The sequence below is a fragment of the Bombus flavifrons genome, chromosome 5, assembly GCF_040668555.2.
Source record: "Bombus flavifrons isolate JBK064 chromosome 5, iyBomFlav1_principal, whole genome shotgun sequence".
Taxonomy (NCBI): Eukaryota; Metazoa; Arthropoda; class Insecta; order Hymenoptera; family Apidae; genus Bombus; species Bombus flavifrons.
In genome coordinates, this window is record NC_138446.1 from 1,492,857 (window position 1) to 1,516,760 (window position 23,904).

At 34.4% G+C, this 23,904-nt stretch overlaps 2 protein-coding genes across 7 annotated transcripts in view; both read right to left on the reverse strand.

The window, feature by feature from the left end:
• The window catches only part of Nca (neurocalcin homolog), a 75,481-nt gene that overhangs the window by 24,751 nt on the left and 26,826 nt on the right, over window positions 1–23,904 (reverse strand). The gene's annotated exons all lie outside the window — the stretch shown is intronic.
• LOC138180188 (neuronal calcium sensor 2) overlaps window positions 1–23,904 on the reverse strand; it is a 69,324-nt gene that overhangs the window by 18,757 nt on the left and 26,663 nt on the right. For 2 of the 6 annotated variants that reach the window (XR_011173224.1, XM_069113770.1), the window contains exons 1-3: window positions 11,987–12,094; window positions 10,647–10,784; window positions 10,400–10,494 (exon numbers count right to left, since the gene is read on the reverse strand). The exons of 1 other annotated variant lie outside the window; for it this stretch is intronic. The gene's annotated coding sequence lies outside the window, so the exon portion shown is untranslated. Of the gene's footprint in view, window positions 1–10,399; window positions 10,495–10,646; window positions 10,785–11,026; window positions 11,271–11,387; window positions 11,900–11,944; window positions 12,095–23,904 lie in introns of those variants that run through there. 3 more of the 6 variants (XM_069113771.1, XM_069113773.1, XM_069113772.1) reach the window with 3 other exon arrangements.

Genomic DNA, 23,904 nt, shown 5'->3' on the forward strand with positions numbered 1-23,904 from the left:
AACAAAAATATCTTTTACATATGATGTTCCACCAACTACAGTCGCGATTTATATTAAAATTACTTTTAACTGATAAATTGGGACATGTAAATAGAGTCGCCAAATTTTGTGAGCTAAGGTCACGGTTGATTTATGGTTGCCAGTAATTGATTTTTCAATTTGTAGATTCGCGGAACCAAGCTGTTTGGGATAAAAATGACTTGTAGCAAAGCAGTGAACGGTCGTAATGCGGAAAGTCATAAATACTAAAGGATCGACAGCCCCGGTTTTCACTCTTAAACCAATTGCCCAACCCCCGAAAGATAGATTGAGCTGGAAAGGAAATGATGCGACAGCGATCTGCATTGGCCGGCGCACGCAGACGCGCAGCAACTGCAATCAATATACATGTAGATATCTGTAGCCTTAAATCCAGATACCATCAAATCCGTTAACACGTGGATGATATTTGATATCGAAAGAAAAAGAAAAAGTATAAAAATACGAAAAGGCTGAGATATTGAGCGATGACGTTAAATAAAAGAGCAGTATCGTTCAAGTAGATGATGGATAACGATAATAACTTTACGATAACATTATTTGATACGAAATATTTTAATATTTTTAGAAGATCCCTAATACACAATCAAAATGATAAACTACGCGTATAAATAATGATCCTTTAGACAAATCCTTTATATATGTAAACTTCTATTAAATTAGTATTATGGGCGTCCACAAAAATCATAAAATTATGTATTAATATCAGACCTAGAATAGTCATCGATAGTCAGTACACGTATCATCGACATTGGGTCTTGTCACATGAATTTCCACCGCTTACAATACAAGCAGTAGCTCCAGTGAAGCACTAGATATTATAAACAGACATATCATGGATATGTCCACCGTTGCACTAACATGGTCTATCGTGGGAAGTCACATCGGATAGCATTGAAGACATACTCGTTGGATTGGAGACATACTCTACTTTGGCCTCTGGTTTCCTAACTCAATGGATGAACAGATAACTTTCTTAACTCTCGACCTTTAACCCAGCGTAAACCCACTATGACTTTTGAGTGACATACCACAGCTGGATATCCACAGCTAAATACTTCACAGGAAGTTATGCTTCTATTTTCCGATACATTAAGCTATTTAAAACGAACTTCTAAAGTATTTTATTGAAATTTCTAAAAATAAGAAAGATATCGAATTGAAGCATTCGTTACGTTTTCTTCTTTTGGTGATGTTTTTGAAGAACATTGTTTCTACGATCCTTAACCAAGTTTCACGCCCAAAAAGTTACGTTTCAAGTTAAATGTTATGTTTTAGCGGGTATTTTGATAAAAATTTGTTGTGATCGATAAGTTCTAGTCTAAAAGACTTCACTAGCTTAGAGAATAGAATATTTAGTAACTTATATCTGTGTTTTGCCATCTGTCTGTGTTTTCGTTATACAGGAAATTTTATAAATTATTTGTCCAAGATTTCGAAGTAATTAAACACCTTTCTTTATGCCAGTAAAGAGAGAAACAATGTAGAAATTGGCATACTCGACAAGTTGCACGTTATTTTACAGGGAAGCATTATCGCCATTTCCATTTCCTGGGTCTATTCACATGTAGATAACAAAGCTGAACGGTAATCGATAAGCTGCCGTATGAAAATAAAAAACTTCCCGCAGTTTAATAGAAATCTTCGCTTCGCGTTATGGCCAATCGAACTGCACTCAATTTAACGGTACAAATTTATGGATCAATACCTACAAAAACAGTTTAATGCCTTCTTTGGATTTCTATATTCATCTGTTTCTACTCTAAAATTTTGTATAAATAAAATTTTGTGTTTTCGTAGTTTCGAATTTAATAAATAATAGTACGAGGTAACCAGCATTGGAAACTATACTCAAAATAGGAAATTTTTTTACTTTATTTATCTTATTTTATCTGGTTGCCAAATTTGTTTTCAATTTGATAGGATTGTTCTACTTTTAATTCTGTATATAGGACAACAGTCACAGATGGATAGATTCGAATGCTTTTATACCGACACGTGAAATTACTTTACCACCAAACTCGATTGCTCCCCTTTTAACGTACAAAAAGTATATCTGTTCATAGCAGAAGTTTTTTAAGCGAAGCTTTCGAGATATTCCAATTTCCTCCGAGTCGGAAGCACCAATTTCTCGGTAGTGTAACTCTGCAATTTCATTCTTTAATTCATCCTTGTAAAAGAAACGAATGAACAACGGATTTTGTTGATGGCAAGTTGAGAAGTTTCTACAATAAGGGTGCAACGCTTCAGAAAAGTTTTAAAAGGAAAGCAGCGGAGCAGGAGCCACGTTGCATCGTGTCTGCATACTTGGCTTTTGTTATTTTTCATTCTTCGGAATAAAAAATTTGCTATTTTTACGATACTAAACGACCTGGAAAAGAAGAAATAAAACAAGATACAACTTGATTGTTTTTACTCAGGAAACTCCAAGCCGAATCGTTTTATCGTATCCTTCGATCGATCGACCGCAAAACCGACTTGTTTCAACCAATTAAGAGTCATCGGGAGTCGCTATAATTTACCGGTACAGTGCATGCACACGGCCGCTCTGCAGGTTCTTCTTCAACTACGTTAAAAATAAACTCGTTAGTTTGCTATCGGAACTCTGTGTTTCATCGATAGTGGTGACGAGATCGATACAGCCACGGAAAAATAGGGCGGACGTGTTTATCGAACGTGTATTCGAATTTGATTTGACACGTGGGAAACTGTAAAATATTCATCTGAAAAACGTTCCGATAAACTACGTATCAAATAAGAAACATCGCGATGCAGACAAGTTCACATTAGGTTGTATGATAAGTTTGTTTCAATTCCTTTAAGAGCGATAAGGATCGTTATTTTTATACCAGATCTACTTAGTTAACAATTAATTAATTTGCTATCTCTTAATAATTGTCAATGGCATTCTTTTTTAATATTTCTGTGAACTTCGTGGAGTACCTACCCCTCCGAACCATGTCAAAAAATGAATGCGATTCTATTACCAATTTAAATTTAAAAGCCTTCCTTGTGAAAAACGAACGACCTTATTATACAAGTTAATGCATCTCTCGTTATTTTATATAGAATTATGCAGTGCACTCAAAAAGTCCTCAGACTGTTGCCATATACAGAAAAATTTATTGTTCACTGTTTAGAGTATATACTATATACACTATGCTATTATTTAATTTCGCGTCCTCAAAACGAGTTCTTTCCATGATTACATTTATACATAAGTTCGAAAGAGGAAAACGATGTTCGATGGCAGTAATCGATTTGCGAACCAAAAATGAAGAGACAACCATTGAGGTGTAAGACGAGGCATTATCGTGTAACAAAAGCCACTCGTCGTATTGGTGCATACAGCAGTACAAACTAACGATTGTAAATGGTATTTCAGAAGAAGAATTTTCCAGATACGTTCAACGATTGCACAAATGTACGAACGTTACCAACAGTGTGTAGAAAGAAAAGGGGGCTATATTACGCGTTATATAATAATAGATCGAGGCATAAATAGCGAGATTCGTTAGTCATTGTTCTATTAAATTTTCGCGGTGAGAAACTGTGAAAGTGAGAAAAAGGAAAAAAGAAAAGAGAAAGAGTGATGAGCGAATAAGGAAATGAAGTGAGTCACGAACAATTGCAAGAGGGAGAGCACCACCTCCTCTCATTGCAATATAGCGTCTATGTGCATTAAGATTCTCGATATAGAACACTAAAGTTTCCCTTTGTGTGGATATAATACGTATTTTAATGAAAGTATCGTGATATACCGCTTTAATTATCACTTGTTTATGTAAGAGCACTTGGCTTTGTACTGCTCTGTCAGATGATCCAGAAAGTTGCTGCGATTTCTTTCGGTGCTATTACACTCTTATTTTCCAACTCGAAATAAGTATAAAATAGTACTTTTATGTTTTGAAAATTAACGAAAATAGATTTCATAGCCTGGCTAAAACTGTTTTTTATAGACATTATCTATGTTTGGGTTCTAAAAATATTGAAAATTGGACACTGAAGATATATTTTCTGGACGAAAACTATTATGTGACGAGATGTTTTCTAAAATTAGAAATGTAATCTGCCGTTCGTAAGACGTAATAGCAACTTTCGACGCCTCGTTCTACTCGTTTTCGTTGGTCCAAGTGGGATTTAAAGTTGGTAACAAGACTAGTTCTCGCAAACTATAAGAATTTACTGATAACAATTTTTTCCGATAAAAGATCCCGGAGCTCGTTCTGGAAAATCTTCGAGCTTCGAAACGGTTGTTTCAAATCTTACAAAATCACCATGTAGACGTGTCCCGGATCCTTTTGTGGATACACGCTCCCTGTAGATTGCTTATCCGCAAGCCTCCGACCCTTTCACGGTTTTGATGAGTATGTCAACACGTCCGCGATACCGTATTTTCTTTCTTGTGTACTCGTACAAATGCGAACACAACCATTTTCGTCACTGGCTATGCTCTTTACTCTATATAATACAGGCTGAAACTCAGATGCCATGTGGAATTCTATCTAGTGCTAAAAAATACACGGCTAGCTTCTTGTAATACTTTTCTATGTACAATATAAATTTAAATATTTATACGAATATATAAAATGTTTTGAATCTTACCAGTGTAGCGCATGAAAAACTCTAAGCTATAGTAATGTAAATTTCATTGGCTCAATTAAGAATATTAATTGTGATAATTATAAATATATTTTACAAGTGTTAAAAGATATCGAATCTGTTGAATCATTACTTGATTGATATGATTTTTGAGAAAGTAGTAAACGGTGACAGTTTGATGATCAATTTGGTCATTTCCTTTGTAATCATATAATATTTACAAGAACATATTTGGTAGATATGTATCACCGTTTGTAATATTCATAGTATTGTTTATAGTCTTCGTTCACTAGGGTCGTCAACTCAACGTTCATGAATGTCCTCGGAATCGGATGGTTCCTCCTCAAATGCTTCTCCTAGGACTTTCCCTTCCTCTCGTCCCTTTTTCGTTATATAACCCCCGTTTTACCCTCGAGTGTCTCGTAAAAAGTATAAAAATCCCACGAAGTCATATCTGCCAATATTACTTCGAGTTGTCAATTTTCACCAAGTTTTCAGTATACATATTGTCCCAATAAGTTTCCGACCAAAATGTAGCACTAGGCTAACTAAAGTTTTTGAAATGTGAAATGTTACAGTATAATTATGAAGCACACAAAACAGTTAAATTGTTCTAGTATAAAATAAATAAAAAAAAATAATAAAAAATTTGTCACATATTTTATGTTTATATTATAACACTTTATATTTCAGAAACATTAATATTTTTGATTAGCTATGTAATAAAATGAGCTGTTATGAGCAGACTATCCCCGTTGCTCTCAATGCTTCAAATAATTTTCTATGAATTGTTAAAATAGTTCCTTGTAATGTTATACGTTTATTTAGATTTTTCATTTACGACTGAATACAGGTAGTATATACGGTATAGGAACTAGACATTTAACCAGCTGGTTAAAAATAACTCAAAACTTTGCTTGTAGAAACATTTGTTTGATAGTTTCAATCGCTTTCTCTTTCGGACAGTATTTCATTCACTGCACGTACGCAAGCTCCAGATTTATGAATCTGATGTTTCCAGAAAGACACAGCTTTTAGTTGTTTCAATTCTGTTTACCTGCTTTCAAAAAGTGAGATACGAATAATTGCTGGATTAAATACAATTAAACTAATAGAGAATAAATCAAGGATAAAAAAATCAATAAAAAGTCCTAAATTATATCGCATTAAATCTGGTTAAAATTTCAGAGGTTTAACAAAATTGCTTTGTCAATGGAACGATATTTCTGTCTGAATTTCCGGCGATTTTGTTTGTTATGTACTTTATGACGTTCGCGCAATTATTAACGAAAATTGGATACACGCACTAGCTTTCTAGGAGAGTGCAATTACGAATCTCGTTACGAGCTGCATATGCTTTTTTCTAAACACCTGGGAAGCCTTGGTGCGGAAAAACATCAAGTGACTGTAAGTGCGAGCAGAGATTTAACACGCAAACGCCTCGGTAAGTAATCATAGAAGCCCGTAAAATTGTCAAAGAAATACAAATCTATGTGTAATACATAAATTATCTCGCGCTCAGTCTATTTCGCAGTACGTAACAATTTCGTGTCTCCTAACTCAAAGTAGTTGAGTCTTATTTCTATTTATTTCGAGTAATTACTATAGCACGGTTGTTTATGCAAACGTACATTTTTAGGAATTAACGAAATGAAAATTACGCAGAGAGCTCTGTTTAATACAATCTTCGTTGTCGTGTACACGTGACTTGTGACATTAAACGTCGATTTAAAAAAGAGATTAAGAAAGTAAAAATAATTGCTGATAATTTTCTTTTAAAAAACAAACAGAATTCTAGTATCAGAGAGTTAACAGAATTGAAAACGTGTAGTAGATTTCTCTATCAGCGGAACCTTTATCGCTATACAGCCTCTATCATTTGTAATATGTAAATCGTTTGTTAACGACAAAAAAAGAAGGGATGTTTACGCGCTTTCCATATGGCCGTATTTTTTTTCGCGCGCGTGATACTTTTTAACCGCACAATTGGCATAATGGCCAATTTGAAGTCAGAATGGAGAAACCTCTTCGGTACATGCACCGAGCTCGTAGATAGGTCCTTGTTACAAGTAGTATAGCAGTGCTGTTTGCAGACAGTGACGCGGTTTTGCCAGCATGTTCCACGGTCGCATATTTTTCACGTCAAGTTTAACCCTTTCAGCGGTATAGCCGTACATGTATGCTCGAACATATGCAGGTCAAATAGAATGACTAATTTTGCCATTTATTTGTGATCTTGTTTCTGTTGATAGATAATAAATATGAAGACAGTAACAGATATTAAGCCCTTTAAAAAAGAAAATTTAATTGCTCGATATTTGTTATTTCTGCAAGAATAAGAATATTTCTGCAGGAATCACTCTTTACCGAATCGAAAAAAAGTATGTGAATGAATCCACGAATGCGCAGCTTTTCAGGAAGTATGAAAGGACTGGGATTGAGAAGGAAATCAAGTGAAAAAGACAGATAAGAAAAAATTTCAGTTTCATTTTCTTGGTAAAAGGAAGGAATTTTAGAGTTTAAATATGAGAAAATGTTTTTCACATGGGAAATAAAAGTACATGAAAACAAAAACAATATTACAATATATAAACTGTTCCAGTTTTCTTCCGTCAAACGAGGCTTCTTTATTCTATGAGCAAAGATAAGAAGAAAAAATATAAACATAGGATCATAAACTATAAGAACTGAACTCGTGATCGTGAGTTTTTTTTTTTTTTTTTTGATTTAAAAATAACTGTCTCTCCCAAAATTTCGAACTATTAATGAACTGAATAATTTCGTATAATACACGATTCGTTGAATACTGGTTGTAATGGATAAGTAGATCTGCTTTTCAAGAAAGGCAACCGAGATTTCCATAACATTCTTAGAAGGTCTGAAAATGTCAAGAAAGGACGAGAAATGTCGATGAATGGGTGGCCGTTAGTTCAACATCGGCGCACAATGTTCAGCTTTTGATCGCGTATAGGTGTTATCCTCCCTTATATTCGACCTATTTTTGTGAAGGCGACTTATGATTTGACTTTGAGAACATCGACTAACTTTAGAACGCGTGGTACTTCATGGTAATATAAAAAGATTTTTCGCCAGAGTAAACGTTTTTCCTGAACAAAAATATACATTCTGTACTTACTATCAATTACAATCTAAATACCAAAGAATCCGCTTTGTTAAAACAGGTTTATGTCTTAAGATTACTTTGCATCGCGTAGCAACGTTCCTTTCACCAATTTTGTATTAGAATGTACACGTATATAGATCATTATATATTTAAACGAAAGATTGTATGTATACCTAAAGACACACATTTCTAGATAAAAGATGATTTGATTACATTTAACATGTATATTTCATTAACTTTGAGATACCAAACTGACCAAAATGAAGCATTGCAGATTTTCTGTCTTTTACAATTACCAAAAGTATTCTGTTTGTGAAATAATTGACATTTATTAATAAATTCTTAACACAATAACGCAAACTCTTAGCGAATCGATCATTAATTGATTCTTTTAGGCCGTTTAATTTTATCTGTAGTTATTCTATAAAAGTAATGTTTTAATTGAAGTCATTCGCTTGTTTCACCAACGAGCACAAGTTGACGTTATTCAACGTTAATAGACGCTATGGCACCGGGACGTTAAAGGTGATCTAGAACACGAGCGACAGAAACGATGTCGATGGCATTTATACATATTCAAGTATACCGTCTTCGGAATACGTTGTGCTTGATACAAACAAAGAAGGCGTAAAACTGGTCATGCCATTCCAATCCGGTCGGTATTACATAATTGCTAGATTTCTTTCTGTGCCAGTCTCAATGATAATCTTTATACTATACAAGAAATATCACGAGGTGTTCTTTTTCGTAACAATTTTGTTTTTGGATTGAACGAGGCACTGTTTGACTTGAAAAATATTAAAAATATGACATTTTCATCTATATCAGAAATTTCACCTGACGAAGTTAGTTGTTAGGTGGACGGACATATTAAACAAACATTTTTGACACAATTACTTTGGGCAATCGTTTCCATAATCTAGGTTGATTCGATGTCGTACGTGTCCGATTACTTTTCTCGAGGCAGGAGAAATCGGGAGAGATTTGCTCTTGCGGAGAGTTCTTGCTCAGCGAGCAATTCGATTTCGATCAGATATTAAACCATATTAAACGGTGTTCACGAGTCTGGATTACTTTGCCATCGAATTGACGAAATGTTCAATATAATGCCGCTGAGGATGATATCATCTTATCGTTATCATCTTATTGCTTCTATCACATTACCCAAGTTTAAATAATTCGAGCAGAAAAGGCCCATCGTCCCGTGGTTTTCTCACAAGGAAATTAAACGATTCATAGCAATTCTTATATGTATGCTACCTTCTCGCTGACACAAACAATCCTACCACAAAGTTACTCGAGTCATTATCCTAATTTTAGTATCTTTTCATCGTGAACCTGACCATATTTTTTCGTTATTATATATATATGTCTCATTACATAAACAAGCTTGGTTATTCTGCCTGAAGTTCAAGATGAATTTTAAAATGTTAAAATTTAGCTGATTCTAATAATACTTTCTTATTCTAACGTAATCATTTTATTTTTCAAGTTTATGACCGAATTAAACTTTCATCGTAAATCTGTACGAAACAATCAGAAACACCATCAAAGTCACTTATGCTTCCCTCTGTTTTTGTAAGCAACTCTGAACGACGGTAATTTCAGAGGTACCCAGTTTCTGACTGCGGAGCCGGGATGAATTATTCAAGATCGATTTGTGACAGATAGTCATCTGTATCGAAAGTTCATAGCATAGAAACTGATTGGAATGTCAAGGATAAGCACTGTATGTTGTACCGGAGATTGAACTGAACAGAAGGAATATTTTTAAATCGCTTTTACATTAAGTTTGCACTTAAGTATAATTCGTTTTTGATATATTTTGTTTAATGGTATTATATATACCATTATATATATTATACATATTATTATATATATATTATATATTATATATACAAACAGAAATTTCAATCAAAGTATCTATCTTGTGATATCTGACAACAGTTCTAAGAATTCGGTTAAACTACAATAATCAAACTAGCAACGCCTCGACTTTCTTCAAAGTAATAATATATCGATCTATCTAGAACTGCAACGGCTTTGCGAGCAAATATACACTTTAGGCTCCTCGCCACCCTCTTATAAGTAAAAGGGTATTATTATGCATAATCATGGAACAATCTGCATAGTAAAAAAAAGATTGTTTAAAAAGGCATGAGAAATACTCAAACAAGCTACGATACATATGCGTGACGATAAAATATTCATAATATGAATGCATCTCTTGTACGATAACATCAGTTTTTATTGCTAGATACGAGAATGGGTAACAATTTCTATCTAACATATTTCATTACAGAAATGTTTAATGAGGCAATAAATATAAAAACATAGATACGTGATAATATAAAATGGATATGTGTATTATATCAATACTGTTTTCCTTACACACAATTCAATTTTCCTTATATACAATTAATTAATATCAAATTTATACTTTTGTAAAAATAATGAAAAATACAGATCTTTCCTGGGTAAACAATAGTGGTTAGGCGAAGCAACCAAAGTAACAATGGAATGAACACACAATTACTTTCGTTTCACACGATGATATTTCATACGTTAAAGCGGTAGGTTTGTCTTGTAGTCTGTTGCTTTGCAAGCTGTTGGAAATAATTTGAATCATCTTACCGGCTACGATCTACGTAGGCAGTTTTACGACGCACGAGACCTTGTTGCTATTTCGTGGCAATTCCAGGCTTCTCTCCTTCGTGATACTTCGGACCCTTGTGGAGATAACACGATAAAATGGTAAAGTACGTACGTAAATACGCGAACTTGTGCACGCGAATTGAAACTGTGGCCAGTGAGTAATGCAATAACGAATCTGACGAACCGATGAGAGTAGCTTTTTCCTGCAGTTTTCAAAGACACCCACCTTTTTTTTCACAACACACGACCGAATTCTAGTTTCTACGACACTTGGTCTCCACTCTTCTCGCCTATCCCCTCCGCTATCCTCTATGTACACGCATAATTTACCGACGACTCGGCTAACGTGAAACACTCACGCATCCTGTGAACGACCAATTAAAAAAAGGCAATTATATTATTTCGATAATTTGAATAGTATTTATGGCAATGTGCGACGACATCGAGGGCAGACGGAATAAGGAGAAACAGAGCACGGGAAGGTTATGCATCGTCGATAAGCCGCGGACAGGCAATCTCTTCTTTCCGATCTAACGTTCCGACGATCAGGAGTCCCGTACAAAAGAAAGGAAGAAAATAAGAAAAGATAAGAAGATACAAATTTACCGAGCATCATACCTATTTTCGTTAGATACTACGACAGTTCGAATTGTTCTACATTCTGAATTCTTCGAAGCTGAAATTGTTCGCAGAAGTGCTAGGAGTACACTCGAGGTTTCCTTTATCTCTGTTCCTTCGTCTTTTCTTCCCTTCTTTTCACCAGGGACTAGCCCTGTTCGTTCACTTTTTCGCCATTTCAAGAACAATTACACAAGTCTCAAAGGCAATTAGCCTGGCACTCGAACGTCAACGGGAACCATACCACTATCGCGCCCTACCCCAAACCTAAACCGTAGTACTCCGCGGCTTAGACGCCACCTCTCCCCCACCCCCACCCCCTCTCTCTTTATCTCTCCCCTTTTCTCACTCTATTCTCTTTGTACTCGTCTGTGAAGGTACGTTAACGACAACAACATCGGCGTCGATTGTTCCGACGAACGTCCTGACGCGCCTCATTTTTGTCTCTCCGTGAACGAGCGTGCGTACTCGCTTCTCTAGGTGACGATCATCGTCGAGGACACACAACGAACACTCTCGCTTCCTGTCTGTATTCGTTGTCCTTTCTTCCGACTCATCGACATTGTACGCTCATACGTACAGAAATTGATCGCATTTACAGCGATCGAACCATAATCCCTGATTTTACGTGTCGTTACAGCCAGAGAAAGAGACAGACAGACAAAGAGAGAGAGGGAGAGAGAGATAGAGATGGAAGGAAGGAAAAGTGATTGATAATAATAAAAAAAAAGTCAGTATTACAGGGAGAAGAAAAGGGAGAAGTAATTGTAGACGAGTGAATGGAAAAGCATAAAAGGAGAAAGGTAAACGAAAGAAATGGATGGATAAAGCGAGAGGTAAAGTAGAGGAGAGAGGAGAAAGAGTAAAGAGAAGAAAGTACGAAGGGGAAAGAACAAATAGACGCACAGAAACGATTTGAAAGGAAATCTCTATGGATCTATACGCAACTCTATCGAACGCGTGTCTTTGGTAGCACGTACGAATGCGGCGGAGCTACTAGCTAGCGCGAGGTAAAAGAGACGAAGCGAGGTTCTCCCTGAAGCTGATCCTGCGTGCTAAACGAGCCGCCTCCGCTGCCACCCGGCCCCCACCTTTTCCTTGTCCGTTCCCCACCAACCCCCAGTCCCAACTTCGCGCATCCCACCCACAGCATAACGGCGGCCTCCACCACCGTCACGACCCACCGCTATTCTAACCTCTACCGCATCCACCACCGACGGCGCTGTTCGCTACGTTACCGTTTTCTTCCTTCGTTACCTTCTGTTCCTTCTTCTCCTCCTTTCTATATCTTTCTCCTTTCTCCTTGTTACGTGCTCATCGCCGTTTACATCATTACGTACACAGTTTTATTTTAAATTCTCATACACTGATTTCTTGGCGGGAGAACAGTCACAGAAAAAAACAAAGTACTGTTCGTGGAACCGTTCACCAACTGCACGTAGCCAAAGAACGACAAATGTGTAGTATCCGTGGTTTCGCGTTTTATATTTTTCACTTCTATGCTTTTCATGGATACAACGAGTTCATCTTTTAGTGTATACGATACATAGACGTTCAATTTTTAACGCATACAGTATATTGACATTTAGGAGTGCGTTTTTCCATTTCCATGAATAGATAAAGCTAGCGACGTTTATTTTATCCTGGAAAATTGCTCTTTCTTTATGTACACAGATAATATTTATACTAGTCATCCACGTGTATAATTATTCATAACTCCTTGTTACATCTTTATATCTGCTTGCTGTTACTAATTTTTATTACTTGAAAATTACTAAATTATCAAATTTGTTTTACAAATAATACAGTCGCGTAAAACAAGCAACTGACAAAGCATTTATGCACTCAGAATTCAATATAAAATCCCATAATCAATGATATAATTAAAACGCGGGTATTTTTATGTAAATACGCTTCCGAGTAAATTTCGAAATATTACACATTCTCCTTTCACTCTTTGCTAAAGATTGAAGAATTCGCAAATTCTTGGAATGAATGTACCTTTGTGCATGAGAATTTGACGTAGCAATAAATCTTTATTGAATGAGTACCGATTAAAGCGAGTCAGCTTTGAGCTGGCAGACCGCATGTTCCAATGCTGTGAATTTAAAATGATAAAATGGTACTAATATCGATTAACGACTCGTTAGTGAAAACTGTAGGTAACGTCAATACGAGGTACGAGTAATCAGGTCATGGATACTGAAATCGACTGGGACAGAGTCGCTATTGTTTCTCACTCTTTATATTCTTTGAAAGAAGGGAAGAAAATTGTGCGTTTTGTCTATAACATGTATGCGTGATTTTGGCTTTGAGAGCAACCACAAGAAGTATACGCATCCGTTGTTCGTTCTGCAAATTGAAGCATTGAAAAACGAACAAAGACCGCGCTCGTTGCGTTAATGATAAATTCGTACTGTCATTTCTCTACATACTTCTAAACCAATAAATCTTCTTTGCGAACATAAAACTTTTATAGCTCTGCTATCATTGAACATCTTTGAGTTTTTATAAGATTCTCATATATGAGATGTCGTAGTAAACACGGTGAAATCGATAAGATCATGATTTCACGTGAAGATATGGGATAAAGTTTTGTTATATGATGCTTTCCTTTCTTTTCTTTCTTTTTGTTTGTTTTGTTTTTTTTTTTTTTTTTTTTTTGCAAAATTGAGGGTGCAAATTTGTTGAGATTTTCCAAAGTGATTTAAATCCATAAGAAAATATCGGCCAGGTTAGATAAATGTTCCAGTAATACGGAAACTTTAACGCAAAATCGCATATATAAAGTATGCCAAGTATTCTACATTTTTTAGCTAGATGCTTAGCTGTCTATTGTAGTTGATCTTCTTCTTATTGTATTTATTGGCGCTTAACGTATCTTTCAATACCTTTACTGTCAAAAATCGAGATGAAATAGCCCCTGCAGCTATTATCGTGAAAGCCAAAGCTATTTGACCGCTGTGCTGCTCAGCGTACATTCTGCTTTCGGTGAAAAATGGAGTAGAATAAAATTTTCCACATGATTTAAAATACATTATTTCTTTTAGAAGCGAGGCATTAGCAGTTACAAAATTCAATGTATTTTTAACGGAATTATTCTTTATTAAATTACTGTCTTCTTTTATAAATTTATTGTAATCTTTGATTAAATTGACTATTTCCTTTGCCGTGACATTACATTTAATTTAGTTTCGATCAAGTATCTCTTGATAATAATATAGAAATTCTATTTTTCTCTACAACTCTGCGCTCAAGTCCATTAATCTCTCATACCGGAACATCACAACAATTACAGTGCACCACAGCTTTCTCAGCATCCTCTGTGTCAAATTAATGATCGAACTGGAAGATAAGCGAGTATAATGTTAAATAATTGCCTGCAAGGATCCATTTCTGCGAGAAACCTTATTGTTATTAAGAGTAATAATAATAAGTTACAGTTAAATATGTTCAAATGAATTGGCAAGTTCTTAATTTAAAATTAACTAACTTTGACGCTAAGAACTACGAGAAGCCGATGATTATGAACTGATTGGAGAAATTTCTGAAGAAATTTTCTGGATAACTGTGCTGCAGAAATGTACAGTAAAACGTGAAAGAGAAGAACAAGATGCTGAATTTGGAACAAGTTGGTTGTAATTGAGGTGAGCAATGCTCCATTGTACAGGAAATTAAGATGAGAACTTCACAGTTCCGTGTGAGATAGAACTTTCCGAATTAAGTGCTTACAATACGTACAATCCTATAAAAAGTTTTAGAACGATTTCTATATTTGTTTCAAAACTATCAGGAGTTAAAAAACCATTTAACTTGATGTGACAAAGAATGCACGGCTGTTACCAGCAGCGAGATTGTTCTCCTAACAATCTTCAATGAGAAACCTTTGTAAGTGTCTGTCGTCGATAACTAACGTTCCCCTACGGTTTATGTTAACTGATTTTGCAATTTACAATCATATTGGTCGTTGTGCTCAAAACAAAATCAATCGCGACCATTAATGGTTACGATGATTGGTTACGTCTGCGGTCTGCCTAGGGATCGCAAGTAGTTCAATGATGCATTGTCTTAAGGTTGTCCGCAGACTTGGTTACTCGTGACCATCAGTGGTTCTGACTAGTGGCCACAATTACCGATGACTACCGGTTGCTTGTCTCAGCCAATGATCGTAACGATTAATTCGATAAAACTGATTTCTAGCAGTGCTTATAAGGAGAACTTTCAAAACCGGGAAGAAACGTGACATAGTCGCTGAAGGGAATTATTCAATGTAGCATTGCATTTTTTAAATATCTATGTAATAGCATATAATTATAGTATTAGTTTATTTAAATAAAAATCGCCTTGCTTGTAGTTTTTAGATAAATATGGATCTGCACCTGTCGGTCATCCGGAAGAGTTAGGTATGTTGGACGTAATCAAACACCGAATCGAGTCCTTCATCTCGCGTATCTGGATCTTTCGTAATCCAGAACGTTCGTACGAAGAAAAATACTTTCCGGATTTCGCTCGGTTTTTCACTTAATATTTTTCAATTCGATACGAATAATCTCGTACTTTCGGAATGAATTCGTACATTTCCCATTTACATAATTATTAGCTAAATTCTATATACAGGAAAATCGATACAACAATTAAACTCCTTTTTAAATATTTATTTATAGTGACCTTAATATCAACGTATCTTTCTTATTTATGGAACTGCTATTCCATTATCGTCAATCTTAATATCGGACACAGGTCGATAAAACGAATTTTTGCAATATTTTCGTTTATTCCTTGAAATACTGGAGATATTTGAACTGAACTGAGTTAATGTAACAACCTATACGTATATGAGGTTCAAATGCTTGTCGATAAATTCAACAAGAATTTCGAGAAATGCTACAGTTCAAGTGAAATTCTTTGCATTGATGAATTACCGATAAATTCCATCGCAGTGGGGTCGTAGACACACATTTAGACAGTGTGTGAAATACAAGAAACACAGATACGACATTAAATTATACAAGTTCTATGGCTACATCACTATGGTTCTGCACAAACGATAAAACATTCTACAGTAAAAAAGAACGTGTAATTGCAGTTCCTATATTTAAAAAATGAATAGAAAATTCCTAAATTCCACTACCAAGGATTTTCAACTCTCAATATATTCATCATTGAGAAACACGCTTTTAAAATTGTGCGTAATCAATAACAACCTGACATTATCGATCGTCTTCATTATTTTAAGCTTCTGTAGCAGCTTGTGTTGTATAAACGTGTATGTTAATTGCAGACGTTAAGTGTTGAACGTACCAAGTTTTAGGCACAGATGAATCTCGTGACGTCACGAAAAATGCATATCGAGTGGCGTACAATCCGGTTATTTTCGTGTTTATCGTGGTGAAACGCGAGTTTAGGTCGCGTGTCGTACGAAATCGTTCAATATACCTATGTATATCCACTTGCAAGGAAGGTGAAAGCCTTGACGCGCTCGTCGTAAGAAGAAATTAAGATCGGCAAGTTGGATAATGCCTGCAGCGACCCCCGGCATTTCAAAGGGCAACTAAAATCCCTTCGCGTGTCACACGGTCACCAATATCATCAAACTTTTACCGTTAACTAGCTGCTACGCGTACAAGTGTCAGATATCAATTAAAGAAGATCATTGTTGTCAACTCGTTCTTATTTTATGAATTTCCACAATAAGTCTTTTTCCCCGAATCCGATGTTGTACCGAGCGCTATTTCAAGTCGAAATTGCTTAATCGATTAATCACAGATAGAAAACAGATTAAATATAAAAAACTTTATTTTTTATGTGTTAATAGATGCATATGTGTAAAATTTCATTCTATCGAATTTAGCTTTATCGAAATAATAGGTATTCAATAAAAAAGATTCATAATTCCGCTCAGGTAAAATACTTCAACTATAATATCTACAGAATTTCGTTCTAGTCACTTCATTGAAATTCAATCACTGGTTAGCAAGCAGCGCTACTCATTACAAGGCGAATCGTAGTTTGCCTATTCTAGGTTGGACCAGAGACTGTTTGCGACATATCGACTAGAAAGGATCAAGGACTCCAATCGCGGCCCATAATTGCACGAGTGGGCTGCTCATCGTGAAAAAGAACTCGTTAGTGCATTTTCGGAAGTAACTCTCTCCAGTTGAGTTGGCCAATCAGCAAGATTTAATTTTTTCCTACGAAAGACGCAGTGCGCAATTTCCACAATGGAAATTTTCCATCAACTAGTCGAAGCACGCGAGCTCGTTAATAAATTTATGCATCTCGTTGAAACATGCTTTTCTTGGTTGGCAAATACGCTCACGTCATTCGTAAAACTCATAAATTATTTTCTTTTACATGATGTTCAAATTACGCTTCGATCTATTTGAATATCGAATATTATTTGTTAGAGCGAGGAATCGCTATAACGTCATATTAATCGTATAATTTCTACGTTTTAACGAGTGCACGAATTTTCACTTATCGCTTCATCAATGTGGCGGCCCGTACATCGATCGTATTTACGATTATCTCTATTGACCCGATGAAACCATTTCAATCTCCGAGTTGAGATTAACGCAATTAACTGCGATCCATTAAAGATTTTATAATCATTTAGTAGAACACTGACACTTTAATATTAATTGTGTTTACATGAAACACGACTATAAAAATTAAACATTACAATTGTTAAGATTTTTCAAGTAAATTAATGTCTTTCGAAAGTTAGAAGGTTCAATTAATAAAAATATTTGAATAAAAAGAACAAGAAAAAAATAACGAGTGATTTCGGAATAAGCTTTTCTTTAAAAAGACTTTAAAACGTTAAGTCTTTTAAGACTTCATAGACTTTTAAAACTCGTCGTAAATTCGTAACTTTAAAGGTTCAAAAGTTCATTAAGAATTTAAAATTATTAAAGACGTTCGGTATTCGCGTTTAGTATAGATTAATTTTTCATTTTTCATATTTGCTAAAAGCGTTATATTCTTTGGCAAAGATATATCATGATTATAGAAAATAAAAGCTTTGTCCTATAGTTAACGATTTGTAATAATTTCTGATTGTTAAAAATAAGAACGAACTGGTTATTTCCAAATAATAAAACTGTGAATATACGAAGTAAGTTATACTAAGTAAGTGATTATACAAAAAATCGCAAATTACACTGAAATAAATTTTTCATTTCAAATTTTGAAAATCGGACGAGCTTGCTGACCTAAATATACAGGATTTGCGGGCTTATAAATTCCATGTTACGTTGCAGAACCATACAATTTTATAGAATATTTTAGCGAATATAGTAGATCCATCAATCATTTAATCCTTCAATGTCTGTAAAGTACAAGTGACAAAATTTACTAGGAAACTTTAGATAAATTGCATTATGCTACTATTTTACTCATAGAATATGGCTTGCATGGTTTTGTGGAAAGAAATGAGAGCCACGCTGTATGTTATTAATCTCACTTTATATTTCCACGTTATCATTTTCTCTCTTACATAACATCATTATTTTCCATTGAAATGTAACTCAATGAGAGTTTCTCTGATACGAAGTTAGACATGAATCACTACATAATTCATCGCATAGAGGGAAATCTGGACATGAGATCTTTTTCACGCGACAGAAGAGCATTGAATGGTGTCAAAAAATCATTATCGAGCATATCAATCAATTTATCACTTTGCGGTGGGAGTATCTGCTCGTTAAAATGGAATTACTTAACCTCTTCCTAGATGTACTTACGGTGTACTTTTTTCCAATTATTAAATCTAAGAATAAAACGTAATCCAATCTCGCTTGTACGAAATGAAACTGCGTTACTTCAATTAATTATATCGAGTTTTTACTTTTTATATCCAGTGTTCTCCGAGGAATTCTAGTTAAAAGGAAGTCTATTACGGTGTTTTAATGAAATTACCGAAGTATTAAAAATGAAATTTATTGCTAATCGGGGGAAAGAAACATAATGTTGAAAAATATGAATAGATACAAGAAATGGATATAAAAATCAAAGTAACATCGGAGAACGAGCTTCTAATTACTCTGAGCAGTGTACTTTCACCAACAATGTAAATTCGTTAATGAATATTGCTTGATCCCTTATTGGCTTATGCTGCTTTTCATCCACCTCTTCCGTCGCAACCTTTAATTCCGTCATTTGAAAGCGCTCATCAAGTGACACAGATGTTCACTTTGACTTCGAAGCGGATGACCATGCTGCTGTTACTCAGTACCTGTATGGTAGGATTTAGGATAATAAATTCAGGGATATTTCTATTTCGAGGCGGTTGTACTCCTTGTGAACATATCAACAACGCCATTAAGTTCATTCCGAAACATAAAAAAGAAAAAACCAGGAAGAAGAAACCTTAGAAACTTGTCTGTATGAAGTTATCCCTCATTTTCAAATCTCAAATTTTTTTGTTGTACCAAGTTATTCTACGTTTGTTATATATCGTTTAAAAAGAGATAATGATTTATCTCGGAAAATTCCTAAAATGATAAAAATAATAAAAACATCCCCAGAAGTAATTCCAAACAAGTGAAAATTTTACCAGCTCCCTATTTCTTGAAAATCGAACATGTAATAGTTGTTCTGGATTATTCTAGTTGTTTCAAATATTGTTGCGAAGTATTATTTCAATATCATATTTAGTTTAGGTACGAATTTGGAAAAACTGTACACATAAGACACTGGACATTTCTCATTATTTTGACAGCAATAGTATACAATAAACGGTTCTTTTCTTTTAGTACGAACGTTCATCTGTAGAACAGCCAGAATAAAAAATTTGAAGACCGGAACACGAATACAAGGGTATACACATATTCCAAAAAAAGAACCCTCTATATTATTGCTGTCAAAATGAAGAAAAGCGTCCACTGTCTTACTGGGTACAGTTTTTTCGAATTATTTCCTAAACTAAATATGATATTGAAATAACGCTTTGGAACAATGTAGAACAAACGTAAAAAACTTGGAACAGGAAAAAAGAAAAAATACGAGAATTAATAAATGGGAAGTTAACTTCATACAGTTCAAAAATTCCGGTTAGAAAAACTCTTTCTCATTCTTTGTATTTATCAGATACATCCCAATTATCAGTTTCCCAAGATGTTGTAAAACTATTTAAATGGATAAAAGATAGACACATTTGTGAAAGCAAAATACATCGAAGGTCTTTTCAAATCAAAACTCATATTCCTTTTTAATGAAACTAACATTAAAAAGCTCCCAGAATAGAGAACTAGTAGGGAGAAAGTAATAGAAAGCAACGTACATTAGCTGATTAAACGAAGTAGCGGAAGATTGTAGCAAATTAATATGTTTTAATGTTCATAAAATGGACATTACTTCCTAGGTTAATTTGGCATAAATACTAACGTTACTAACGAAGAAGAATTTATCAAACGACAATGTAATAGACTAAAAAAAATATCCAACATCATACACTTTACCTTTAGGTTGTGCAAGAAGCTGAGAGACAGAGGAAGAAAGGGGAGAAAACAGATTGAAATGGAAAGGAAAAAAGAGAGATTGATGATAGTTATAGTGTAACGAGTGCACCTCACGCGACACAGCTCGAAACCCAGAATTATCGATTTTTGTAGCCAGCAGTTACGTCTCTACATAAAACATTAATATCACTTTGGCGTATCCTAATGTGAATATATGCATAACATTACATATATATCGCACGGTTTACGACATCTGGCTGATACCATCAAAACCTGTCCAAAATTATTCTTTAAGTATAGTGAAATATATACAAGTTTTCGATATCGAAGCTACATCTACCAAACCAGTCAATATGACTATCAAATCTTCTGTTTTTGCAGTTACTAAAAATACACAAGTGTCTTTGATAATATTAATCCCCACGAGAATGTGACAGATGTTTTAATTTTTTAAAAAGAAATTCTAATCCTTCGTTATTTTACCATTATTTCAACGAAATTTTCATAAGATAATATTCAAAGTAATGTTTCCATGTTCAAGTAACACGTGAAAAGTTTAAGGAACTATAAAAGGTGTTAAAGAAGAAATAGGCTGCAAGCTACGGCCCTTAAACCGAAAAATATGTGCGAGCGTGTAATAAAAAGGTGAAGTTAATTACATTCTAGTGGTCACGCAAGTGCGTGCGTGTCGCTAATGAAGAATAACCCAAGAGTGCTCTTATTTTGACATTTTCGACACAGTTTATCAGACAACATTTGCAGATATTGTAACTATTAAGGATTAATAACGATTATTATCTTCTTTTTATTTTTGTATAGTTACCCCAGTGAATAATATACAGGATGTTTCCGAATTGATATTATATAATAATTTAAAAGTGGATGAATCTACACGAAAAGGCAAGTTGAAAATACTAATAAAGCAACATCTTTTCGTACAAAGATACTTATGCTTCTTTTGTTCTGGAATAAACCGATGTTGAAAATTCATCGATACTAGAGTACACTATGGACTAGTTTTTTATTGCATTTGTGTTCAGAAACGTTACCAATATCCCTGCTGTATCGATCGTTATGGTAAAATAGCCAATATGATCCCTGGACGTACATTGATGGATTTTTGCTTATGGAGTCAAATTTCTTGTGTACTGCGAGCAGAATACGAGTAGAGAACCGCTCAAAGAGAAGATTCTTTTTGCATTGGAACGTTTGAAAAATGGAAATACCCTGAAGAACGCTTACAGACGTACAATACGCAGAACATAATTGTAAACTATAGTGCATTCTAATAAAGTTTTATACACTGTATGCTCCATTAAATCTCAGAATTTTTTCGTTCTTATACAATTTCAATTTTTTAACATTTACATGTGTTGAATTTGGCGAAGTAAAGCTGTTACAAATTAAATTTATTTGAAAAAAATCTCTACACGAAAAATGTCACTCCACATTTTTGATCGGTTTTCTCACATAGAATGATCGTGATGCAATTTCGTTTCGGTCCATACCACTAATTCTAAAACATTCTGTATAACTGCGCTTACCGTTACGTTACTTTAAATGTTACTAGGGAGTGACGCAGAGCGTACGTTATTGTTAATTAAATTACCAAGACAGCTGCTACAACTGCAGAAACTTTGCATATCAAGCAGAAATATTAATTACATGATTCACACGTTAGGCAAATCGGTAGTAGCAGCCTGGTAGCTTAATGAAATTTCGTGAAATCGACGTTGTGACAAATGCTAAAATTGTACGATATAAACGAGGCATGTGAAATACAAGAGGATGTCGAGTTAAAATCTTAAAAGCAAGTGGTGTAAATATCATCGAATCTTTTAATTCTTAAACACGTTTCGATCGTTAATCCGAATTGAGTCAATATTAATGAATATTAACGAAATAGCTAAACAAAAAGATTTTTGATAAAACAATTATAATATTAAAGTAATCGATCTATCGTCGTATATTTAGTCAGTCGTATTTATATTTTCATGATCGTCACAGTATTGTAAATAGATGTATATATCGGTCATTTGAAATAGCAACCGTATTTTTATTTTAAAACCTGGTCTTAAGTCTTTTAGCATATCCAAACACAACAGCACCAATTGCGCGCAATGTAAATATTTTAACAGCAAAGTCTCGTAGAATACAAACGAAGGATGGTGGTTGTATGTACAATAACATTTCCTGTTTCGCCAACTTCCCATTCGTGGTAGGTACTGTTCTAAAACGGACAAACGTCACACAACATGAAATATGTTTCTTCTTCTTTTATTCTACATAATGTAAACTTCTTGCATGTTTAAATGACTTGTGCAAATCGAGAAGAAAGACATTTTGTATTATATACTAAATAGCAACAAATATAATTTCACAAAGCTACTATAGTTTAGTTTCTCTTAAAAGTTTTAGATAATTATAGCGCGCTCTAGTTTTAATATCACAATATAAAATATTTTCGTTTTTATCTTTTATAGTAACATGCGAGGTGAGCAGGATCGTGCTCAAGAGGACGTTTTTTTATTAAGAATATTCTCGAATCGTGTAAATAGGGACGAAGTAGTGCGTGAAATCGTAGCGACCTATAGCTATATTTCTTTCATTAAAATTATTTCTAACCGAATTATTTAATTGTACCAAAGTATTATTAAATTTTTATGAAGGGGTGATAATAATTTTGATACAAACGTGAGTATTCGAGAAAATCGCTGCAATTGGGTACGGAAGTTATTGCAGAAACAAATGTACCTTTTCCAAAAAAAGAAAAACGAACCTTTAATTATCATATTAAATTAAACCGTTTCAATAGTTCAAAATAGCTAAAACACAGTAAAATATTTTTCTCAAACTTCAAGTTTTATCAGTTTTTGAGAATGAAACATAGATAATTTTGTATGGTACTTAATTTCGAATAGTTTGAGTTCTGATTACAATTTATACTTCTATCAGTTCGATAAGAAACAAAGTTTCTTTCGATCTAAAGAAATCATTGAACGATAGGAAGATCGGACTTGTAAAGATGTAAATAAACGTAGAAAAGAATCGTCGGTAAAACATAACATAATTGGTTAAGCATAAAAACAAAGCTGCATTTTGCAGAGCATAACAGAAGGGTGGTTAAGAAAGCATATCGCGTATGAAATACTAATTATATTTTGTAACACACTGTTGTTACGGTTGTATATGTGTAGACTATCATAAATATTTGAACACCTGGTACAATTTGATCAGAAGATTGGTATTTTCTCCCTCATATTTTCTCTACTGTTAATTCCTTACTTCTTCTTATAACTGGAATAAAATGATCTGCTAAAAAGCTGAGATAAGAAATATATTTGTATCGCTCTAGTCTTACGTTTACCTGCAATGAATAGCTAGAGCTTCATAAAATATGTATAA